Genomic DNA, 12369 nt, shown 5'->3' on the forward strand with positions numbered 1-12369 from the left:
GTAAGTTTGGACCACAACATTGTATGGTAGTGAAACATAGACTGTAGGAAAACTGGAACAGAAGAGAATGTAAGCATTTGAGATTTGGTGCTATAGACAAATGTTGAAAGTTAGGTGAGCTGATGAGTAAGGACTGATAAATTGGACTTTGCCACAGCATACTGCGTCCACAGAAGCACGGGCAGCAGTTGGCCCCAAAAGTGACACAACGTATGTTACAAATCGGTTACTTCAAGTACCTCAAGTTCAGCTACGAGCCAGACACCACAAACACCAAACCACAACCATTTGCGACTTCAGTGGTGTTAGAGGACAGGGTGGAGTCCAGTTGTGTTTTGCGATGAAAGCTGTTTCTGTCTCGGTGCCAGTTTACAGAAAGAGACGATTTGAGAGCCTGCAACCGACCTGTCTGTGCTAGACACACTGGACCTATACCTGGAGTTGTAGACTGGGAACGATATACGTAGCTCCGAGAACTATCCTCGACGTACATAGCAGAAGATGTACATGTGGACTTCAAAACGCTAATCACTCTTCATCGTAGACAAAGCTATTTTTATTGATTGCTGCACGACACTTCAAAGTGACACAACTTCATGATACTATTTTTCAACAAGTCTCTGTAAACTGTCGCTGGAATGTTTTACTCATCGTTCACTTCCTCGACGCCCTCGGAAGCTGAGTGGTCAGCGCGATGGAATGACATACCTAGCGGCCCGGGTTCGATTCCCGGCTGGGTCGGAGAATTTCTCCGCTCAGCGAATGGGTGTTGTGTTGTCCTTATCAACATCATTTCATCCCCATCGACACGCAAGTCGCCAAAGTTGAGTCAACTCGAAAAACTTGCACCAGGCAAACTGTCTACCTGACGGGAGGCCCTCGCTATACGGCATTTCCATTTCCAATTCCTCGACAATAGAAATCTGCTCCTTCGTCACGGAGCCGTTCGAGATCCGCTGAGTGGACATCGTCACCGTCATAAAATCTGCCGCTGCTGCGAATTAGTTCCACTACTGCCTGGACATTGTCGTCAGTGTGTCAGTGGTCGATGTAGATGGGCATCCTTTCCGATCAGCATCATTGACGCCTGTGCAGCATTGGTCAGGTTGTTTGCACCATTTCAGTACGGCTGAAAGAGACATTGCCTTTGATTCATATATCACCAGAATTTATCGGTTAAGCTACGTGCAATTTAGACGTTTTGGTCACAAGAATGGTACTGTCCCGCATACTTCATCTTTGGAATACGTTTTCCAGCTGAGGGCGCTATTTCACTCCCACACTGCGATGGACTGTTAACCGTACCGGGCAGAACAGTGTCTGCAGGTAGCCAAGAACATAGACATTCTGTCTTCTGACAATGCACCACCGTTGTCCTACGTGGTACGACAGGTGTAACTTCACTTAAATTCCAGGGACAAGTATTTGGATATGGTTCAAATGGTTCAAATGGCTCTGAGCACTATGGGACTCAACCGCTGAGGTCATTAGTCCCCTAGAACTTAGAACTAGTTAAACCGAACTAACCTAAGGACATCACACACATCCATGCCCGAGGCAGGATTCGAACCTGCGACCGTAGTATTTGGATATGTTTCTGCTCAAGGTCCGAGCTACAAAAAACGCGTCAGAAAGCCTGTATAACGTGTGCTATAAGACTAGACGAAAACTGACGAACATCAACGTTCTTACAACATAGCACACCTCTACATCGACCACAGATATCATAACTTCGAGGAGATACTTCACTGAATGACGAAGCACAAAGTACGTCGTGCACCAGCTTTTTTAGTCGCAGAACATAAAAATTTCGTCCAACTACAGCTGTAATACATATAAACTAACGGATGATACAATCGGCCAAATACGAAAACCAGATTTTGGATTTGAGAGTGTTACCATCATGTATCCAAGATAGTAGGAGTCAGTAACAATAAAAATAAGACAATACATACGTCGGACTCAAACCTACTTACCCTCGGACTCTGTTCAGTACAATGTCTCCAATCTGTTCCATGAAAAATTAGTTACATGTGAAACCTTGTTTTCACCGTATACATCGCAGTTACTCGATACCTGATTGTAACAGCCAGTTCATTTTCTTTCTGAAACGAATAATGGTTGTGACGCGAGACAACATAGTTCATCTCAAGCAGAATAAGCGCTATTATACTTAGAACAGAGGACTTTAAAGCAGAGGTGTATAATATTCCAAGTTTAGAACTGTGTTTGTAGCATGCATGCGGTGGTCATACTAAACGATGAAACCAAAGTCATGTTTTCTTTTGTAGAAATGATATATAACGCTAGAAAAACATGTTCAAACTCATTTTAGCAGAAATGTTCTCAGAGGTATACCCACGTGAAATAACTAGAAGAGATATGAAATTAAATTGAAGAGGAATAGTAAAATCTCACATGTTAAGTAAAAGCAACAACAAAATTTACGAGAATACATACAATGCCCATAAACAGAGGCACGAGTGAGATAAATACCGTGTGGATACGAATTAACTTACGCTGAAAAATATCTCAGTTTCAATTTGGCCGTCCAGGGGCACATCTGGCGCTGTGAATGCCAGAAGGATGTATAAGAATGTTTCCACGTACGTATAATGGATTAGCAACGGGACATGGGCAGAAATGATCAGACAAGTCAAAAATGCATACTGTTGATTTTTTTTTATTAACCACCGCTTACAAAGCGAGTTCAGTATGAGCACGGGAGACGTCGACGACGTGCTGCAGCTGGAAAACGATGAGATCAACAGTTCCACGCAGCATATCCGTTGGAATCTGAGCAACGTGTTCCTGTATGCTGGTATTCAGACCAAGGAGAGACCGAAAGTGTCCTACGTAAAGGCGTTATTTTAGATACCCCAGAGTGGCAGTGCAACTTGTTGAAATGTTCTTACATACAACAATGGAAGGAATGGTAAATGTCCTTAAAAGTATGACTGAGTGATTTTCTTCAAATGTGCCCACTCGCTGTGGTCCTGCATGAATTTGGATCCGGTGATATTGCAGGCCACGCATCTGGAAAACCTCTAGAGCTGATATGTTCGTGGAAGACAGCACTAAGCAGATCCTTCACTGGACAGGTGACGTGAACTGTTGCCCCATCATGCATGAAAACAGTAGTTTCCACATAGTGCACTCTTCCAAAGAAGGAATAACGTACTGTTGAAGGAGGTCTCCATAACGTGCAGACTTCACGATGCTCCTGCCAGGCCCTCTGGATGTGTCTTCAAAGAAGAAGGGATCGAAAATAACGATGCTTGTGAATCCACACTGCACGACTCTTCGTTCATAGCAATCGGCTTAACATGAACCCAAACTGGACAGTTCAATTTCGATCCTCGCCAGAAACCGAGGAGCAACTTAAGAAATTTGCCGCAGTTCATGAAGTTTCAGTTGCTGCACCACTGGACCTTGTACTAGTAGCGCTGTAATATAGGCCGCAGAAGTTTCCATACTGTTGGTCATGAACTGGACAATTGTCACGACACTGCACAAGCAACAACACTACCCGCGACACGTATTACCTAATTACAGCAACACCAACGTCGTCAATAGCTTCCAAAGGGATAGGACACCCCCTCTTCCAGGTGCCACACCAAGCTCACCTTGTTTTCAAATTTCATTACAATCTTCTTTAAACCATTTAATGACATCGGGCCGCTCCTCAGACTTTCCAGTCCGGGATACTCTCTCAATATAGCATTGAAATTGCTGCCTCTCACGTAGATAGATTCACTAACAGCGCACGTCTGTCTTCCGCACAGTTCACTCCCGTTATGGCTTGTCAAATGACAGTGTAGATGTCAGACCGTCATAAAAGCGTTGTACAGCGCCAGATTTGCACCTGGTGGGCAAAACTACAACCAACTTTTTCCAGCATCTGTCGTTTCCTCATTAACACATGAGTGTATCTAACAAGTTTCACTGCAATATCATAATTATAACCCACATTGGATCTCCGTAAGTAGCTGCAATTTTATTATAACCACCCAGTACTTAATTCCTTGAATCTGGAAATATTCACACAAAAGAAGAAAACATCAAACACAATCAACAGGTATGAAATTCAGCCCAAGGAAGTTTAACCGTGATTTATTTTCAAAGAATATCCTTAAGAATTTATTTTATTTACTATCGATTCATCAAGAACATTAACACATTTAATCACACTATGTAAGCATAGAAGTAGTTGCCAGGGAGTAACTGATGAAATCATAACCAAATTCCTTTTAACAAATGGGAATTTTATTCGCTTTAATAGTTCCTAAAAGCATTTTTTAAAAGAAAAAGATTTAAAATTATAATCAGAAAGCACCCTCTAAATATCAAAGTTACAACTTATTCAGAGGTAGAAAGACACAAGTTTTGACTGTATGAGCTTTCGGGCACAGAACCTTGCCGCTCCCTTTTGGCACGGCCGTAGTTACGACCGCTCACAACAGCCTCTGAAAGAATACACTGGTGCAAATCTGCAACACACCAGATAACTTTAAACTAAGAGTTTTAACAATTTACACAAGCACACAAATTATGCACCCCCATTAGGAGGGATGGAAATGGTACAAAACACTAATAATTAAAATACTAACCTTGCCACCGAAGATGCAACTTGATTTTAACTTCTAAGAAAAGTCTTACAGTGAAAGGGTGGCAACTTTATATACTAAAATAATCATTTAAATAAAAGCCCGTGAAATGCAATCTTATATAAAATTTTACAAGGTTGGCCAAACAATAGTTAAGATGCTCTACAGTACACACATACCGCCTCTCGAGATCATAGGCAATAATATCAAAGTTTCCCATGATCAAAACATATTTAAGGTATTAGGCCGTTACACTGCATGCAATAAAGTGGTTAACAAACCAGATCCGACAAACATAACAGAGGCAGCTACTGACGTACGGTAGATTGATGGGGAGATTATCGAACAACCCGAACCACAGGTTGCTCTAACCCGCCCCTACTCCACAAGGGAAAAACGGACCACCCAATTTATAAACAACCACCTTCCCGCTGGTGGGAAAACGAAGAAGAATGGTGGAAGACCCCGAAGCAAAACGGCTGGTGACCTCACCAAGAAAACAAGTAGAATTTAACAAGAGTAAATCAAACCACAAATCACCAATCACTTAACTTGTAATAAACCGCGATACCTCGAGAAGTTCTGGCGCAGCACCCCCAAAATGGTTTTCCCGAACCGTCCGCTGCCAGCCGCTTCAACGGACGCAGGAAGGCGCGCCGATCTCCCGTCTCACGGCGTCGCAGCTCGCACCGGCCAGACTGGTGTCGTGGGTTGACTCCTGTTGCTCTCGTGTCGGCCGCGAAGTCAATACCCCTCGCTATACGCCGCGGCCCACTGGACTCACGTGACGACCTCACATGCGCCGACGCTCAAAATGGACAAGTCATCTTGTGTCTCAGTGCGCGACCGACCAACCGATCGATCCAACCGACAATGACCATTGCCTGAGCAACCTCGAGCAGACTGGCGGCCTAACGCGCGGATTCAGATGCAGGAACTAAGGCCCGACTGGGCGACCACTCGCTGAGTTCTCTTACTGGCGGAGTGGAAAGACCCCCATTTTGCCGGCTTTAAAGGTTGATCCGAACGACAGACATCTAGCACTCAGAACGACAGGCAGACACTAACTGCCTAACAAATGCGGACGAGAGGCAGACTAGCAAGCTGGGGACGAGAGACTGCCCCAAACTGACCGACTGGCGAGCTCATAGCGCCTCTTAAATGCACGTGGACAGGCAACCTTCCCCCTTTCCCACCTGAGGGAGACACCAAAGCTGCGATTGCCACAGCGGCGCTACCGCCAGAAACGAAGGGTGACCGCTTCACACTACGCGCTGCTGCGCGCTCTTCAAAACAGCAATTTTTATCACGGCTCAGACGTGTGTAATTCTTATATTAAAACGGAAAACCCCGAGGAAATGTCCCTGATCAACTTCGGAATTTCGTTCACGATCGCTTCTGTAGGACTAGGAGACTTCTATAATGGCAAAAGAAGCGAGAAAGTAGATTCGGTTTTCGCCACGTGAGAAGTGAGGGGAAATGCAGGTCGTAGTTGGGGAAGGTTGAAATGGAGTCAAGGAAAGGAAAAAAAAATGTACAGGCAGGTAAAGAAGAACGAAGGTAGTTTTAGGCTCACTCAAAGCCAGAGCAAGTAATGACGACAAACATAGTGGTAATAGGAATAGGAAGGTGGACTGATAACGCTTCTTGCAGGGCAACTTGTTGAAATGCTCGGACGTTGCGCCAAACACGGCAGTGATGCTGCTGTTTTTTGCGAACCGGTGACCTTTCTGCAGGCTGGTGTGGACTGGGCGAGTGACATTTGGTGGCTGCTCCCACCACCAGCACCTGGGCAGGGAGCACGGGTCACGACCCGGCGACCGCGCCACGTCTCGCCCACGCCTCTGGCGCGCGCCACCCCTGCAACAGGTGCGGGGGCCACACTGCCACCACCCGCTCTACAACGTCTCACTTATTCACCACCAAGTGAGTTACTACACAGCTGACGCATCCAATGGGACTTCTCTCCTATAACGGGATGTACATGTGTCTGTTTCCATTGATAAATTTCCTTCTGACTAGGGAGATATCACTTATGGGGTTCCGTGAGGCTCAGTCTTGGGTCCGCTTTTGTTTCTCATATACGTAAACTGCCTTCCATCTAACACACAACAAACAGAATTAGTTATTTTTCGAGATGGCACTCGTATTGTAATCTGTCGTAACAAATTCATACATACAACAATGGAGAGGACGGTAAATGTTCTTAAGAGTATTACTGAGTGATTTTCTTCAAATGTGCTCACATTCTGTTTCTGAAAGACATAGTTTATCCAGTTTTACAAATCTGAGGATACTACAACGATAATAGATTTAGTACATGTTCAGAATATAATAACTGGGGTGGAAACTGCAAGACTTCTAGGTGTCCATATTGCTGCGAATTTATAGTGGATAAAGCACATTTTAGAAGTCCTGAAACAACTTCGTTCAGGTGCGATCGTATTTTGAATAATTGTAAGTCTAGGGGATACGGAAATATGCGCGTTCATATATTTTGCCGATTTTCATTCAGTGACATCCTACGAAAAGATGTTATGTGATAAGTCATCTTTAAGAAAAGAATTTTTCATTGTCCGAAAACGAACTGTAACTACACTATGTGGTGCTCACCCACGATTACCTTCTGAATATCTGTTTAAGGAATTAGAAAGTTTGACAAACGCTTCACAGCATATTTATTCTCTCTTTTTGAAGTTTGTTGTAAATATCCCGCCACAGTTTAAAAGGAACAGTAAAGTACATAATTGCAATACTAACGTTGATTATTACACACCTACGTTTAACACAGGGAGGGATATACGTTGCTGTCACCAAAACTTTTACCTCTTAACGCAATAAAATAAAATGCCTGGCAGAGAGTAAATTTAATTTGAGAAGAAACTGAATAATCTTCTCCTCGACGAGTCCTGTTCTGTAGAAGAATTTCCCTTTACTTTATACGTAAATGATGGTGCGTAGGAGTCACTAATTCACTTCTCTATCAAAAAAATGTAAATGGTTAGCGTGTAGCTATAATTACGTATGAGTGTGGCATGGCTCGTTCCACATTATTACGATTAACGGTACAAATGATCCAAGGAACATAAAACTACGTAATTAATATTGTGGGGTTAGAATAGGCGGTAGCTAAACGTCTGTGATAAAACACAAGGAGATTACAGAATCAGAAAGACTTACATAAAACAATAAGTGAAACACCACGTTATCCAGTAGAAATGAACAGTTCCATTTGATTGAGATACAACCCAACAGAATCTCAGCAGTAGACGTCACCATACCACTTTATTGCTGTACAGGCAGAAGGAAACAGAGGTTGTTGTTCACAAGTACAGCAGCCTCAGTTTGCACTATGTAGCGTAAGGAAAGTGCTCTATATCCCAAAAACTAACAAACCCAGTTCCTTTATGATATAGCAGTTTAAAGCCCACTCTTTATTAAATAAAATCAGCAAGTATATTTGTGTACCGCCTTTAAAATATATCAAGAAACGTTTTATTCATATTTTAGTGGTGAAGCAATCCATCAATTCTTGTACATAAGATCATTGATTGACTCACACAATCGTGCCTACAGAGTTACACATAACATTAGGAACAAAAATTTTAAAAAATTTTGGAGATTCTTTTAATAAAATATAGTTACATACCAACCGGAATTCGTCAAAAGCTAAAATTTAGCAAAGTCGTTAGTATTATAGTGGTTTAGTGATCCGCTAAATAATAAGTTTATAATAAATGCGAAAGTTAATACAAATCGTGTTTTTGAATACTTATAAACATTATAGTGAGATATTGAAGATCTGCATGAGACGGCTATTTTAGCCAGGTACCATTACTAAAAACATACTAACGACGTCTACTAAAGTAAACTGTTTATAATAATATAAAAAACGGCGTCTCCTATTCGTGATTAATAAGTTAGTTTCGTGAGATATAAGTATGAAGCTGGGCACCCATGATACTCTTCTGCCTGTGATAGTAAAAAGTCTCTTTTATGTTAAATATTTCACGAACAGTGAGTTGTTGTGCAAAATCGGTATGCAATGTCATAAGTCGGTTAAAAACCTTTCTAAGGATACCTCATACATCCCCGTACGATTAGTATGTGTTGAGAAAGGGCGATGTTGATCTGAAAAACGATACATATGTACAAAATAGATCCAACATGAGTTTTGAAGGTGACAAATGCTCATTCTTGTGGGTTATTTAACGATAAATTAGAAACTATTTGGGATAAATCAACAAAATAGAAACATAGAAAAGATACACAGGACACATAACAAGGTAATATGGAAGTAGGGAAATTATCCCATCTATACATTAAACAGATGCTAAAATCATGTCACTGGTTAAAAAGCAGTTCGAAGAAAGCAGGGAAGGTCGACTTAACAGTTATAGTAAAATAATTGTCCTTCTTGTAAACGGAGAAATCAGGTTTTCACAGCAAGGCAATTAGGTGGCTGCCTAGGACTTACGCAGTTTACTCTACTGTTGTCGTTGCTCTGTGAACTAAAAGCCCAGAAGAGGATGAAGAAACGAAATGAAATATTATGGGCTGAGAGGGTGATTGGTCTTATATGAGGAGTTACGATATCGAGTCAAATTTATGAAGAACTCGGCAGTATGAGGCGATTTACCAATATGAAGTTGCAGCCACAAAGGTTTGTATGTACGCACTGATTCTGATGAGGGGTGTCATAAAGCTGCTATATCTTCTCCTGAGGCAAGCTGTCGCACAAATGTTGTAACTTGCCCTTGATATCCTGGATTCAGGCGCTAGGACAAAGTTGACGTCAGAGCACAGATGTTCTCTTGGGGACAGATCCGCTAGCCAGAGGAGTACATCCACATCAAGCAGTTCATAGAGACGCGTGACACACGTGGACGAGCATTATCTTGCTGAAAAATAGTATCATGGTACCGTCGGACGCGAGAACACATGACGACACAGGATGTCCGTGAAGAACCACTGGGCCGCCAGACATTGCCATCCGTGACCTGAGGTCATACCAGATGATTCCCTGCACCATGACACAAGGAGACAAAATACTGCGCCTCTTCAAAGCATTTGAAGAATTTCTGTCACAGCACCACTCGAAACGCAGGCGTTTGCGTTGTGGTTTCATGACAGCCTACGCATGAGACGCTAATTTTCTAGCCTGGCTGCTACTAGACTCTTACCTATGGTTCTGGGTGATACAGAGTACTGCAGCGAGTCCATCACTTGTTCTCGGACGGGAGGCACAGATGGTAAGGAGTTACGAAGTGGATGGTGTACCATATGGTAGTCATCCTCAGACGTCGTCTACGATGCGTATACCTGCCCTCACGCTGCTACGCCATTGTCACATCCAAAATCTGGACAGACACCATTCGACTAGATGGACAGAAGAAAATCCACAAAGAATCGCACAGAGAGCAGCTGGCAGCAGCGCGCTGCTCTCTGTGGGCCGCGCAATATAACGATCGCTTATTATCTCTGGAATCCAACGTACGTTTGGTTTACGCTTCGTAAACGAGAAAAATCGCAAAACCCAAAGTATTTAATGTAGAGTAACGAAATTTCAAGAATGCGTCGATGTAGGTAGTATATTCAAGTGTTTAACTTTGCAAGATCACAGGTTTACGTAAGCGCGAGGTGACCGATTGCAAATTTGAAATGCTGATGCATTAATAACCAGTGTTACAGGCAGAATGTTGAATGCAAGCGTGCAAACGTGCATGCGTTGTGTTGTACACGTGCACGATTACAGTTTATGGGACGGAGTTCCATGCTTGCTGCACTTAGTCGCACAATAGAGAAAGTGGTCGTCCCGCATGAGTTCAACTGGAGACATATCGAGCAGACCGAGGTAGCCTGTCGACAAAATGTAGAGCATGTTGGATTACAACATCGGTACGTGGGCGAGTGTTATCCTGTCGGAAAACACTCCTGGAATGCTGTTCATGAATGGCAGCACAACAGGTCGAACCACCAGACGGACGTATAAATCTTAATCATTGTGCGTGGCGTAACTACGAGAGTACACCTGGTTTCATACGAAATCGCACCCCAGACAATAACTCCAGGTCCAATGTGTCTAGTTATCAGATAGGTTGGCTGTGGACCCTCTACTGACGTCCTTTTAACCAACACATTGCCATCACAAGTACCGAGGTAGGATGAGTTTTCATCAGAAAATGCAACAGATTTCCACCATGCCTCCAGTGATCTCTCTCTTTATACCGCTGAGGTCGCAAACGGCCAGGGTTTGGGATCACTGGAATGCTCGCTACATGGCGTCTGGCTCGTAGCTGTCCTTAAAATAACCGATTTTTATCAGTTCGTCGTGTCATTGTGGAGCAACCTGGTGCTGAGATTGTTGCTGCAGATGCATTACGATGCGTCACAGTCATACGCCGACCACGGTGGTCTTCTCTCTCAGGAGTGCGACATGGCCGTCCGGAGCCTAGTCGTCTTCCGACCATACGTAACAGTGACCACCGCTGCCAGCTACCAGTCGTTATATTCCTGCCAAGTAATTCTGTAATATCGCCGAAGGAACATCAAGTTTCCCGTAGTCGTATGACACGACCTCCTTCAACTAACTGACGTGTTGATGATGACGTCTTTATCGCCTTGAGGGCAATTTTGACTAACATCAACTCACCACGTGCAATCTCAAAGGCAACTAACGCTCACGGCCGTTACAGTGCGCATTTAAAGTGAATCTGATTTACATTCTCATCGTGGCTAGCGCCAATCTTAAATGACCGTTGCGGCATCTGAACAGACATAATCTTTCAGACGTAGATGTAGAGAAACGCTTATCAACTTTAGTTTGTGTGGCATATCCACTTCATGGCTTGCCTTTGTTTTTCTGTCAATGTATAACAGGCGCAGTTAATGCTGTCTCACACGAGTACATGATATCTCCGTGTTTTTCACAGTGATCATGCAACATCTGATACAGACTGACAATTGCGTTTCTATTTCTTTGCTTACCAACAGATAGTGTAAACTTGTACGCAGTTACATTGACATTCGACAATGTCTGGGTGCTTTACCTTTTCGGTAGTTTGTTTTGGTCCCTCTGTTGTTTGTAGTATACACAAATGGTTTTCTACTTACATTCTTAAAGGATGAAATATTTTTCTTTTTGGAGATGATACGAAAGAAATAAAAAGTAGAAATATTTTTCCTACTTAAACGGCAGCTATTGAAGTGTTTAAAGAAACACCAACAGATAGTTTACGGGAATCGAATACCATTAACCTTTGACAAGACTGAGTACATAAAATTTATCACCTCTCCTGTAACCTCTACCGTTAGGCATAACGTTAAATATATGAAGGAGGTAATGACATTTTTCTGGCCCTAGAGCTCACAAATTTTAGAGGAAGTCCACGCCATGGAAGTAATGCACCCCATAGTTTAGTTACTTCTACAGTTTTATATTTATACTAAGCAAGTCGCCTTACCGTGTGTGGCAGAAGATACTTAATGTACCACAGTCACTCCCCCTCCCCCCCCCCCCTTCCCCCCCATCCTGCTCCTGTTGCGAATGGTGCCTGGAGAGAATTGTTGTTGACAATCCTCTATGTGCGCTCGAATCTGTCTGATTTTGCCTTTCTCAACTTTGCGTGAAACATATGTAAGAGAAAGCAATACATAGATCGACTCTTCTAGGAAAGTATGCCTTCGCAGTTTTAGGAATAAATCGCATCGTGGCGCACAACGCCTGTCTTCTTGTGTATATCGCTGAAGTTTGTCGAGCACC

Source organism: Schistocerca americana, chromosome 6 (assembly GCF_021461395.2).
Source record: "Schistocerca americana isolate TAMUIC-IGC-003095 chromosome 6, iqSchAmer2.1, whole genome shotgun sequence".
Taxonomy (NCBI): domain Eukaryota; kingdom Metazoa; phylum Arthropoda; class Insecta; order Orthoptera; family Acrididae; genus Schistocerca; species Schistocerca americana.